This window comes from Corythoichthys intestinalis, chromosome 6 (genome assembly GCF_030265065.1).
Source record: "Corythoichthys intestinalis isolate RoL2023-P3 chromosome 6, ASM3026506v1, whole genome shotgun sequence".
NCBI classification, from domain to species: domain Eukaryota; kingdom Metazoa; phylum Chordata; class Actinopteri; order Syngnathiformes; family Syngnathidae; genus Corythoichthys; species Corythoichthys intestinalis.
In genome coordinates, this window is record NC_080400.1 from 20,777,582 (window position 1) to 20,789,098 (window position 11,517).

General features: G+C 40.2%; 1 long non-coding RNA gene across 2 annotated transcripts in view; it reads right to left on the reverse strand.

The window, feature by feature from the left end:
• LOC130917136 (uncharacterized) overlaps nt 1–11,517 on the reverse strand; it is a 41,553-nt gene that overhangs the window by 25,266 nt on the left and 4,770 nt on the right. The window lies entirely within an intron of this gene.

The window sequence follows — 11,517 nt, forward strand, 5'->3', positions numbered from 1 at the left end:
CAACCACCTTCTTTCCTCCCCTATGAGGAGAGATTTGTCTCAAAAATATTCACACAAATTAATCCGCGAATCTCACATATGGTTTGTAGATCCACAAATACAGTATATCCAAGATTTTCACATGTATTTTCAAGATCCACAATTATATCGGTGATTTTTGCGTGTTTTTGAAATCTACAAATATTCTTTTTATGTTGTGCGTGAACTTATCGTGAATTTTTTGGGGAAAATTTGACTTGTATTTGTGAATCAACGGCCGCGTACATTTAGTTTTGAGACAACCATCACGAGAAACGGTCAAATATTCACACACAAGCACATTCGCGATTTGCACGTTTTTCAGATCCACAAATACATCCGCAATTCTCGCAAATACATTAGTGATTTTTAAATGTGTTTTCCAGATCCACAAATACATCCGCGTTTTTCATGTTTTTCACGGTTATTTTTTTATTTTATTTTTTTTTTGATGTACGTGCAGTTATCATGATCTGACATTTTTAAGTACAGTGGTACCTCGACATACGATTGCTTTGACACACAATCTTTTCGACATCCGATGTAAAATTTGACTCGCCATGTGTTTCTACATCCGACGACATGCTCTAAATATGACCGGTTTTTTTTGTTTTCCAGCAAGACGAACGCATGGCCGATTTTCTTGTGACAGAAATCAACATGGGTTCTAACAATGTTAGTGCAGGTGGTGGAAAAAAAAAAGAATAAAAGGTGATGCTTACCGTTACCATTGACATGAAGATAGATATGATAGAAAAATATGAGCGTGGGGTGCGCATCCATAATATGGCTTGCTCAACAATACAGCTGCAGACGGTCTATGACGGTCTCTCGACGGTCCTCCTCCGTTTACCAGTCTTTATTAGTTAAGGTGGCAATTATTACTGTGGTAACATTGCCAAATAAATCGTCAGCTTTGTCAGGTTTCGATCATTTATTCCATCAACTTGTGCCTAGTGTCCCCCACAGCAAGTAAACAAGGTGAAGGTGAAACTAAAAATGCTCACTCTATCAAGTCAGCCATGCGATGTGTTCAGGTTCACCACGCAAAGACATTGGCCACATTAGGACCCAGTTTGTTACATTCATACAGGTATTATAATTATTATTATTGCTATTATTATATTATCATTTCGGTTTTCATTCATAATGTATTTGTTTTGCTCTTTGTAATTGATATTTACAATAGTAACATCAATATTTATTGAGAATTTAGTGTAGGTTTTCGGGCTGTGGAACAAATTAATGGAATTATAGTGTATTCCTATGGGAAAATCCTGCTCGACATAGGACCATTTCGACGTACAAACAAGGTCCTGGAACGAATTAACTTCGTAAGTAGAGGTACCACTGTATTCGATTTTGCTTGTTAGTTGCTAGTTGGAGCTGTGTTTGTCAACAGCGAACATGCGCGTTTATCTTTAAGACAAACGTCACTCAGTGTTTGACCAAGATTTTCTCACACACAACAAGCCGAAACGTGTGGGTAAAAAACCTCCACCTCCACCCGATAGGTAGCAGTATTGAGTGCATAGAGTATAAAAGGATGTCTATTATTAACAACACTGGTCACTGAGGTATTTTCATCACCACTGTGTCATGTACATACTGTGCCAGAATGGTGCCGAGTGTGTTAGTTATGCTTTCATTGTGAAGTGCTGTGATAATTGAGCTCGCTGGGCTTCTTTATACACACACAAAACCTATTTTTAGGTGCCAAAGCTCACGTATAATAAGTACACACGAAGCGTGTACTGTTTGACAGTATCCATGTTCAAGGGTGTAACTTTGAGTCAAACATTGAGGGGTTTGAGATTTCCACCTGAAGCAGGTCTAAGAATGTACCCTGTATGAAAAACTATATTTAGATACCTCCAATATTTGTACAGTATATAGCAGGGCAAATAAGAATTTAGTCAACCACCAATTGTGCAAGTTCTACTACTTGAAAGAATTAGAGAGGCCTGTAATTGTCAACATGGGTAAACCTCAACCATGAGAGACAGAATGTGGAAAAAAAACCCAAGAAAATCACATTGTTGGATTTTTTAAAAGAATTTATTTCCAAATTACAGAGAAAAATAAGTATTTGGCCACCTACAAACAAGCAAGATTTCTGGCTGTCAAAGAGGTCTAACTTATTCTAACGAGGTTTAACGAGGCTCCAAGCGTTACCTGTATTAATGGCACCTGTTTTAACTCATTATCGGTATAAAAGACACCTGTTCACAATCTCAGTGAGTCACACTCCAAACTCCACTATGGCCGAGACCAAAGAGCTGTCAAAGGACACCAGAGACAAAATTGTAGACCTGCACCAGGCTGGGAAGACTGAATCTGCAATAAGTAAAACACGTGGTGTAAAGAAATCAACTGTGGGAGCAATTATTAGAAAATGGAAGACATACAAGACCACTGATCATCTCCCTCGATCTGGGGCTCCATGCAAGATCTTACCCCTTGGCGTCAAAATGATAACAAGAACGGTGGGCAAAAATCCCAGAACCACACGGGGGGACCTAGTGAATGACCTGCAGAGAGCTGGGACCACAGTAACAAAGGCTACTATAAGTAACACAATGCGCCGCCAGGGAGCCGAATCCTGCACTGCCAGACGTGTCCCCCTGCTGAAGCCAGTACACGTCCAGGCCCGTCTGCGGTTCGCTAGAGAGCATTGGATGATCCAGAAAAGGACTGGGAGAATGTGTTATGGTCAGATGAAACAAAATAGAACTTTTTGGTAGAAACACAGGTTTTCGTGTTTGGAGGAGAAAGAATCCTGAATTGCATCCGAAGAACACCATACCCACTGTGAAGCTTGTGGGTAGAAACATCATGCTTTTGGGCTGTATTTCTGCAAAGGGACCAGAACGACTGATCTGTGTAAAGGAAAGAATGAATGGGGCCATGTATCGAGAGATTTTGAGTGAAAGGCTCTTTCCATCAGCAAGGGCATTGAAGATGAGACGTGGCTGGGTCTTTCAGCATGACAATGATCCCAAACACACAGCAAGGGCAACAAAGGAGTGGCTTCGTAAGAAGCATTTCAAGGTCCTGGAGTGGCCTAGTCAGTCTCCAGATCTCAACCCCATAGAAAATCTGTGGAGGGAGTTGAAAGTCCGTGTTGCCCAACGTCAGCCCCAAAATATCATTGCTCTAGAGGAGATCTGCATGGAGGAATGGGCCAAAATATCAGCAACAGTGTATGAAAAGCTTGTGAAGAGTTACAGAAAACGTTTGGCCTCTGTTATCGCCAACAAAGGGTACATAACAAAGTATTGAGATGAGAATTGATTGAGAATTTTGGTATTGACCAAATAGTCGTTTTCCACCATGATTTAGAAATAAATTCTTTAAAAATAAAAAAAATGTGATTTTCTGTTTTTTTCCCCCCCCATTTTCTATCTCTCATGGTTGAGGTTTACCCATGTTGACAATTACAGGCCTCTAATATTTTCAAGTGGGAGAACTTTCACAATTAGTGGTTGACTAAATACTTATTAGCCCCACTGTAATATTACAAACATAAACTTATAATATATCATCTCAACTGAGATGGACAGAGTACTCAACCCCAGTACTTGAGTAAGAGTACAAATATTACTGGTCAAAATTTACCCTTGTTCAGAATATCGGCAAAGATAATCGTGTAGTCTGCGTTCCCACCCATTTTTTCATTTTTTTGAAATTCGCAATATTCTTCTTGCTAAGACAACAGCACAGCAGAAAGTTGTCGTTCATTCAACAGTGGTGGGACTGGAGCTCTAACTCCTGTTGGGGAGACAGTTTAATTCTTTTCGCAAACCAACAATTTCAAATTGTCCGTTGTGCTAATCTCTTCATTTTACCACTAGGAATGCTCAGCACACAGAGGTACACATGGGTCAGTGGTTGGCAAAACAAAATCTCAGCGCGGGAAAGAGGGAGGAGTCAGAGCAATGTCACTATTTTTGACTGCAAAAAACCAACCGCATTGTAGTGTTTGTAATAACTAATAATGATTTGAAATAATAATGATTTGATATTGGGGGTGTTGTGGTGCCTTGTTTGGACTATTGAGTGGGTGGCAACCCAACAATCCACCCATAAATTACGCCCATACCCAATTTCTCTCTTTAAAGTGTTAAGATTTTTTTGTGTTTAAAGGTGACCTCGTGTGGAATTCCATTTTATTCCAACCGATTCCTGCATAAGAGTGCGGCCTGGTTGAAGTTTGTCATCGATGTAGATTGTGATTTGATTACAATTTTTTTTAAATCAAACCGCTATGCAAACGAGATTTCAAATTGATGACGGTGTGATGTCACACACTAGCCACTATGTGCTTCCTACACATTCACATGGTTTGTGATCATTAAAGCATCAACCACAAATCAGAATTGGTGGAATAGATTTGGTTGCTCATGTAATGATGTAAAGAGCCTTTGCGAAGTACGTACTTAACAGTCCACATCCACAGAATTCCCAGCTGTGCCTAAGATTTTCATGTCAATCTCTATTCAACATGTTCCATCCACAGCAGTTGTGCTATTGTCATGCTATAATCTTGAAATCCCTCCAAATCCCTGAAAATCTGCCATCCTCCAATACAACCTTGTTATTTGCACATAGTCACCTTCTAAGAACACTTGAATAGTTCAGTCAAAAAGCTTAAATTGTACTTATCTCTAAATACAATGAATAAATACCTTCCCAGTATGTGTCTTGTACTGTCTTCCTCTGTTGGTCACCATGGTGCTGCATCACTGTTGCTATGGTTTCCTTATCCCCAGGATACGTCTTAAATCATGCCTGCCTTATGTAGTGTACCCCTCAGATTCCTAGTGGGCCGCTGATTTGGCTGATTTAACAAGAGAGTGACCTCATATCAAGATAAGGGATATAAATAGAAACATGCTTTGATCCCATTTACAATATGTGTTCCCTGCTCTCTTCTAATCCTGCCATCACTTCACACTATTATCCAACAGATTAAACAATGTGCACCTAACATGAGCTCATTCGGGACTCTGAAAACACTCCACTGTCACTTCATCCCAACCCCCCACTGTTTCAAGCCACACTGTTGACAGATTAACATGAAACATGACTTTAATCCACATCTGCTTTCCTGAAGTCATCGAGGATAAAATGAATACCTTTGTATTTAGGTCTATATAAACATTAGTTATCAATCCAATTTTCTGTACACCATATTGTCTATAACAGCCTATCCCAGATGACTTGCTGCAGACCTCTCAGTCATAGATTCATTTATAGATATAAAAATCTAGGACACTATTGAGTGAGGCAATCTGATCTGCAGTAAATGAAATGTCCAGAGAAATAAATGCCTCAGCAAAGATGGTCAAAACAACAATTGTCATTTTGTTCTATTTTTTTGTGTACATACAGTGGGGCAAATAAGTATTTAGTCAACCACTAATTGTGCAAGTTCTCCCACTTGAAAATATTTGAGAGGCCTGTAATTGTCAACATGGGTAAACCTCAACCGTGAGAGACAGAATGTGAGAAAAAAAAAAAAAAACAGAAAATCACATTGTTTGATTTTTAAAGAATTTATTTGCAAATCGCAGTGGAAAATAAGTATTTGTTCAATACCAAAGTTCATCTCAATACTTTGTTATGTACCCTTTGTTGGCAATAACAGAGGCAAAACATTTTCTGTAACTCTTCACAAGCTTTTCACACGCTGTTGCTGGTATTTTGGCCCATTCTTCCATGCAGATCTCCTCTAGAGCAGTGATGTTTTGAGGCTGTCGTTGGGCAACACGGACTTTCAACCCCCTCCACAGATTTTCTATGGGGTTGAGATCTGGAGACTGGCTAGGCCACTCCAGGACCTTGAAATGCTTCTTACGAAGCCACTCCTTTGTTGCCCTGGCTGTGTGTTTGGGATCATTGTCATGCTGAAAGACTCAGCCACGTCTCATCTTCAATGCCCTTGCTAATGGAAGGAGATTTTCACTCAAAATCTCTCAATACATGGCCCCATTTATTCTTTCCTTTGCACAGATCAGTCATCCTGGTCCCTTTGCAGAAAAACAGCCCCAAAGCATGATGTTTCCACCCCCATGCTTCACAGTGGGTATGGTGTTCTTCGGATGCAATTCAGTATTCTTTCTCCTCCAAAAAAGAGAACCTGTGTTCCTACCAAAAAGTTCTATTTTGGTTTCATCTGACCATAACACATTCTTCCAGTCCTCTTCTGGATCATCCAAATGCTCTCTCGTCAACTGCAGACGGGCCTGGACGTGTACTGGCTTCAGCAAGGGACACGTCTGGCAGTGCAGGATTTTAGTCCCTTGCAGCGCATAGAGTTACTGATAGTAGCCTTTGTTACTGTGGTCCCAGCTCTCTGTAGGTCATTCACTAGGTCCGCCCGTGTGGTTAAAACAGGTGCCATTGATACAGGTAACGAGTGGAGCCTCGTTAGACCTCATTAAAAGTAGTTAGACCTCTTTGACAGCCAAAAATCTTGCTTGTTTGTAGGTGACCAAATACTCATTTTCCACTGTAATTTGGAAATAAATTCTTTAAAAATCAAACAATGTGATTTTTTTGGTTTTTTTTTTTTCCACATTCTGTCTCTCATGGTAGAGGTTTTCCCATGTTGACAATTACAGGCCTCTCTAATCTTTTCAAGTAGAAGAACTTGCACAATTGGTGGTTGACTAAATACTTATTTGCCCCACTGTATACTAGCAAGGTGAAATTGGAATACAAAACTTGCATAAGTATGCCTAACTCAATGTGTTGATTACAAATTACGGCCATTTGACTAGGGGATAATAATGGATTGTGCAGTTTCCGTTTCAAAGCGCAGCCAGCCAAGCTATACCCTTTCATAGTTTCCTAAGTATTATGTTTTACTTTCTGACACACTAATTAATGCTATGCTTTCCAAAGAAAATTATTACATTTCAATGAACAAAGAGACACTATTGTTGCTGTGCCTTTGCATCAGGCATTTAGAAAACACATGTTTTTCATGTTTTGTCAAGAGGAAAAGGACTTCCTCCCCAGCCTTTGGTACTGGTAAGTTCTATTGCATCGTGTATGTTATGATGTCGGTAGTGCAAACTGGTCAAGCTCCAACACATTTTATTATCTAACCCAAATATATGACATTGTCGATGAAGGGGAAACTTTTAGAAACCAAAAGACATGTAGAAAATGGTCTATTACCGTATTTTTCAAACTAAGTCGCACCTGAGTATAAGTCGCACCAGCCATAAAATGCCCAATGAAGAGGGAAAAAACATATAAGTCGCACCGGAGTATAAGTCGCATTTTTGGGGGAAATTTACTTTATAAAATCCAACATATAAAACAGATATGTCATCTTAAAAGGCAATTTCAAATGAAAATACACTAGAGAACAACATGCTGAATAAGTGTACAGTATGATAATGTTACATGATGCATGAACAACAAAATGCGAACGCGGTCGATATGTTAACGTAACATAGCTATTAAGAGTTATTCGGATAACTATAGCATAAAGAACATGCTAACAAGATTACCAAACCATCGGTGTCACTCCAAAACACCAAAGAAACATGTGAAATTAGATAAAAATGTGTGAATAATTTCACACGTAAGTCGCTCCATAGTATACTGTATGTCGCACCCCCAGCCAAACTAAGGGAAAATGCAAGTTATAGTCAGCAAAATATGGTAATTTTGTTGTTTGACACTTTCCAAAGCCATAAGTTAAAACAAGCAGTTTTCCTGTGGGGGTCTACGTCAGTGGATGTCAAAAGTACGATCTGCAGGCCTGCCAAGTGGTTCTATCCGGCCCGCGGAATTCTGCCTGACAACATGCTGTAGCTCATTCATGCTGTACATACAAAATCACGTGCTTTTATTTTGAAATTGGCGCCGTAAAACCATAGATTTGTGGGATCAAGTGCATGCAGTAATGCACTTGATTCACTTTCATATCCGCAGTTACATTCATTCATGTGCCCCCTCCCAGTCAAAATGGATTAGATGTCTAGTTCTGTCAATGGCAGCCAATGAGTTAACAAGGAAGTGACCCCCACAATGTCCCAAGACCAACAGCAACTGACACCAAATCAGCAGGAGGTAACCTGGAAATGTCCCAAAATCAACTAAAAGCAGCCCAGAAATGCCCGAAACATTAACAGGAAATGGTCCAAATTTACTGGACGTGACATAAGTAGGCATGTGCCGATAACCGGTTTAAAGGTATACCGTGGTATGAAAACGTCACGGTTTCAGAACCGCAAAGATTGTCCATCATACCGTCCCTAAGGTATTAGCTGTTTTTTATGTACCACAAATGCAGGGAGAAATCCCTCGCTTTCAGCTGCAAGGCTCAACCCCTCCTCCACTGGTTGTTGCTCAGTGTCAGTGAGTCAGCTGTGCTACACGATGGCTGGTGGAGGTGAAACTCCTGAACTTTTCCTCTCATCGAAGAAAACGAAATCACTGGTATGGGAATACTTTGGCTACAGAAAAGTTACAGACAACCGCGGCTTAGAGGAGGGCCAACTGACATGTAAAACATTTTTGCGGAGGGTGGCTGCCGACGAGGCCATACTTCCAATATGATTTCATATTTATACAAAATTAAAGGTAAGCAAACACTATCATGAATGTTTCCCACTAGCTTTAGTGTGTCTAACGGTGGTTTTCCTCTCTGAAAACTGTGTTGAGAAAGAGGGTGTGTGTAAAATGTATAAAACATGATACAAGTCATACACATGTGCTTTTTATGGAAAATAATTCCATTTTTTTTTTTTTTTTTCTGATAATAATGTTAAGCTGTGGCTGTGGGTGTACGCTCACCTAATGGACTGCATTTATTTTAATTTTGTTTAGAATATTTTATTTAGAATATTTTTTTAACCCAGATATCTCACAGTAACACTTTTTAGAGCTGTAATTGCAATACTGTGATACCGTGGAATTATGGCTTAAGGTTACTGTATCATACCGTCAGAATCTCACACCGGCACATGCCTACCCATAAGTATCTTAAAATCACAAGGAATCACAAGGAAGTGATGCAAAATTAACTCATTTGCCTGCCATTGACAACCTCCTATTCACTTATACTGGAAGGACTGTATCTCAGTAACGTTCAGTTGCCCACTCCCAGTCCAAATGCAACCAGTGATATATTTGACCAAAAGTACAGTGTATCACAAAAGTGAGTACATTCCTGCATATATTTAAGTACCGTATTGGCCTGAATATAAGACTGGGTCGTCTTATATTCGCAGTCTAGACATTATACCCATTCACGACGCTATATGACGCCAGATATTATTGAAGCGATGTTCTGTTATGACAGAACTCAGCTACTCTCCCCATTCACGATGCTAGATGGCGCCAGATATAATTGAAGCGATGTTCTGTCATGACAGATCTCAGCTACTAGTTTAACCAGTTTGCATTACTTTATTGCAATGTTTTTCCTTATTGAGATTTGTTTCAATACTACTGTAGTTAGTTAGACTTCACTTTGATAGGTAATGCAGTTATTGCAATTTTGTTGTTTTATCACAAAAGATTGGTTCATTTACATTTCAAAAACCAGAAGCCATTCATTTATGAATGTGATTTGACTTAGGTTTACATATTTAAATGTTTAGATATTAAGATTTGAATGAGGCAAAATAACATGCTTTTTTTTCTCAAATATATTGTTATAATCATTTGTTTCAGATCTACTGTAATTTCTGTATAAAAATTAATTTGGTGTTCAAAAAGTCTTTTCAAACTTGAGTCTTGAAAAACGGGGTCGTCTTATAATCAGGGCCGTCTTATATTCGGGCCAATACGGTATATCTTTTCATGGGACAACACTGACAAAATGACACTTTGACACAATGATAAGTAGTCTGTTTGCAGCTCATATAATAGAGTTAATTTATTTCCCCCTCAAAATAGCTCTAATATCTAAACCCCTAGCAACAAAAGTGAGTACACCCGTTAGAAACTACATCCCTAAATGTCCAAATTGAGTACTGCTTGTCATTTTCCCTCCAAAATGTCATGTGAATCGTTAGTGTTACTAAATCCAGGTGTGCATAGGGAGCAGGTGCGTTCAAATTTGTAGTGCAGCTCTCATACTCTCTCATACTGGTCACTGAAAGTTTCAACATGGCACCACATGGCAAAGAACTCTCTGAGGATCTTATAAGATGTATTGTTGCGCTACATGAAGATGGCCAAGGCTACGAGAAGATTGCCAGCACTGTGAAACTGAGCTGCAGGACAGTGGCTAAGATCCTCCAGTGTTTTAAAAGAGCAGGGTCCACTCAGAAAAGGCCATGGGTTGGTCATCCAAAGAAGCTGAGCGCACGTGCTGAGCGTCACATCCAAATGCTTTCTTTGAAAGATTGTCGCAGGAGGGCTGTCAGCATTGCTGAAGGAATTGCAGAGGTGGGGGGGGATGTCAGCCTGTTAGTGCTCAGACCATATGCCGCACTCTACATCAAATTGGTGTGCATGGCTGTCACCCCAGGAGGAAGCCGCCTCTGAAGACAATACACAAGAAAGCCTGCAAACAGTTTGCTGAAGACATGACAACAAAATCACATGGATTACTGGAACCATGTCCTATGGTCTGATGAGATGAAGATTAATTTGTTTGGTTCCGATGGTTTCAAGCATGTGTGGTGGCAACCAGGTGAGGAGTACAAAGATAAATTTGTCATGCCTACAGTCAAGCATGGTGGTGGGAATGTCATGGTTTGGGGCTGCATGAGTGCTGCAGGTGTTGGAGAGTTACATTCCATTGAAGGAAACATGAACTATAACATGTACTGTGAAAGACTGCAGCAGAGCATGATCCCCTCCCTCCAGAAACTGGGTCGCAGGGCAGTGTTCCAGCATGACAATGACCCCAAACACACTTCCAAGATGACCACTACTTTACTAAAGAGGTAAAGGTGATGGACTGCCCAAGCATGTCTCCAGACTTGAACCCAATAGAACATCTTTGGGGGATCCTCAAGTGGAATGTGGCCCACAGTTCTACGCCATATATTTTTTTTCTGCATCCCAACACCCACCTATCGCCACGCCACTACCCCCCACAGACAAGTTAAACTTTTGCTGCAGTCGCTCTCTTCTGATTGGTTGAATCTTCGTATTTGGTGTCTCTTTCTTCTTCAGGGTTAAATAGTAGTTGGCACACCTCCCAAATTGTGTGTTACTGCCTCCTCCAACTTGTTTAATTGGCAAGCATTGAGCACCGCTGTGGCCGAGGACCAAGCCGAGAGGACTTTCCCATTAATACTAAGCCATATGGCATGGTAAAGCTGTCAGGCATTGGCTTAACTATTATAGTGTGTTTCTGCCTTTACATGTAACCCCCACGCCAGAACCTCTACATGAGAGATGTATTAAGTTCATTCACAACGTCAATGTTCCTGAGCCAGTCGGGACAGCGGACTTTGTCAACAAACTTTTACTTGCGGCTGGTGTATCTACCATTGGAACAAAAGAAAACCTATGTAA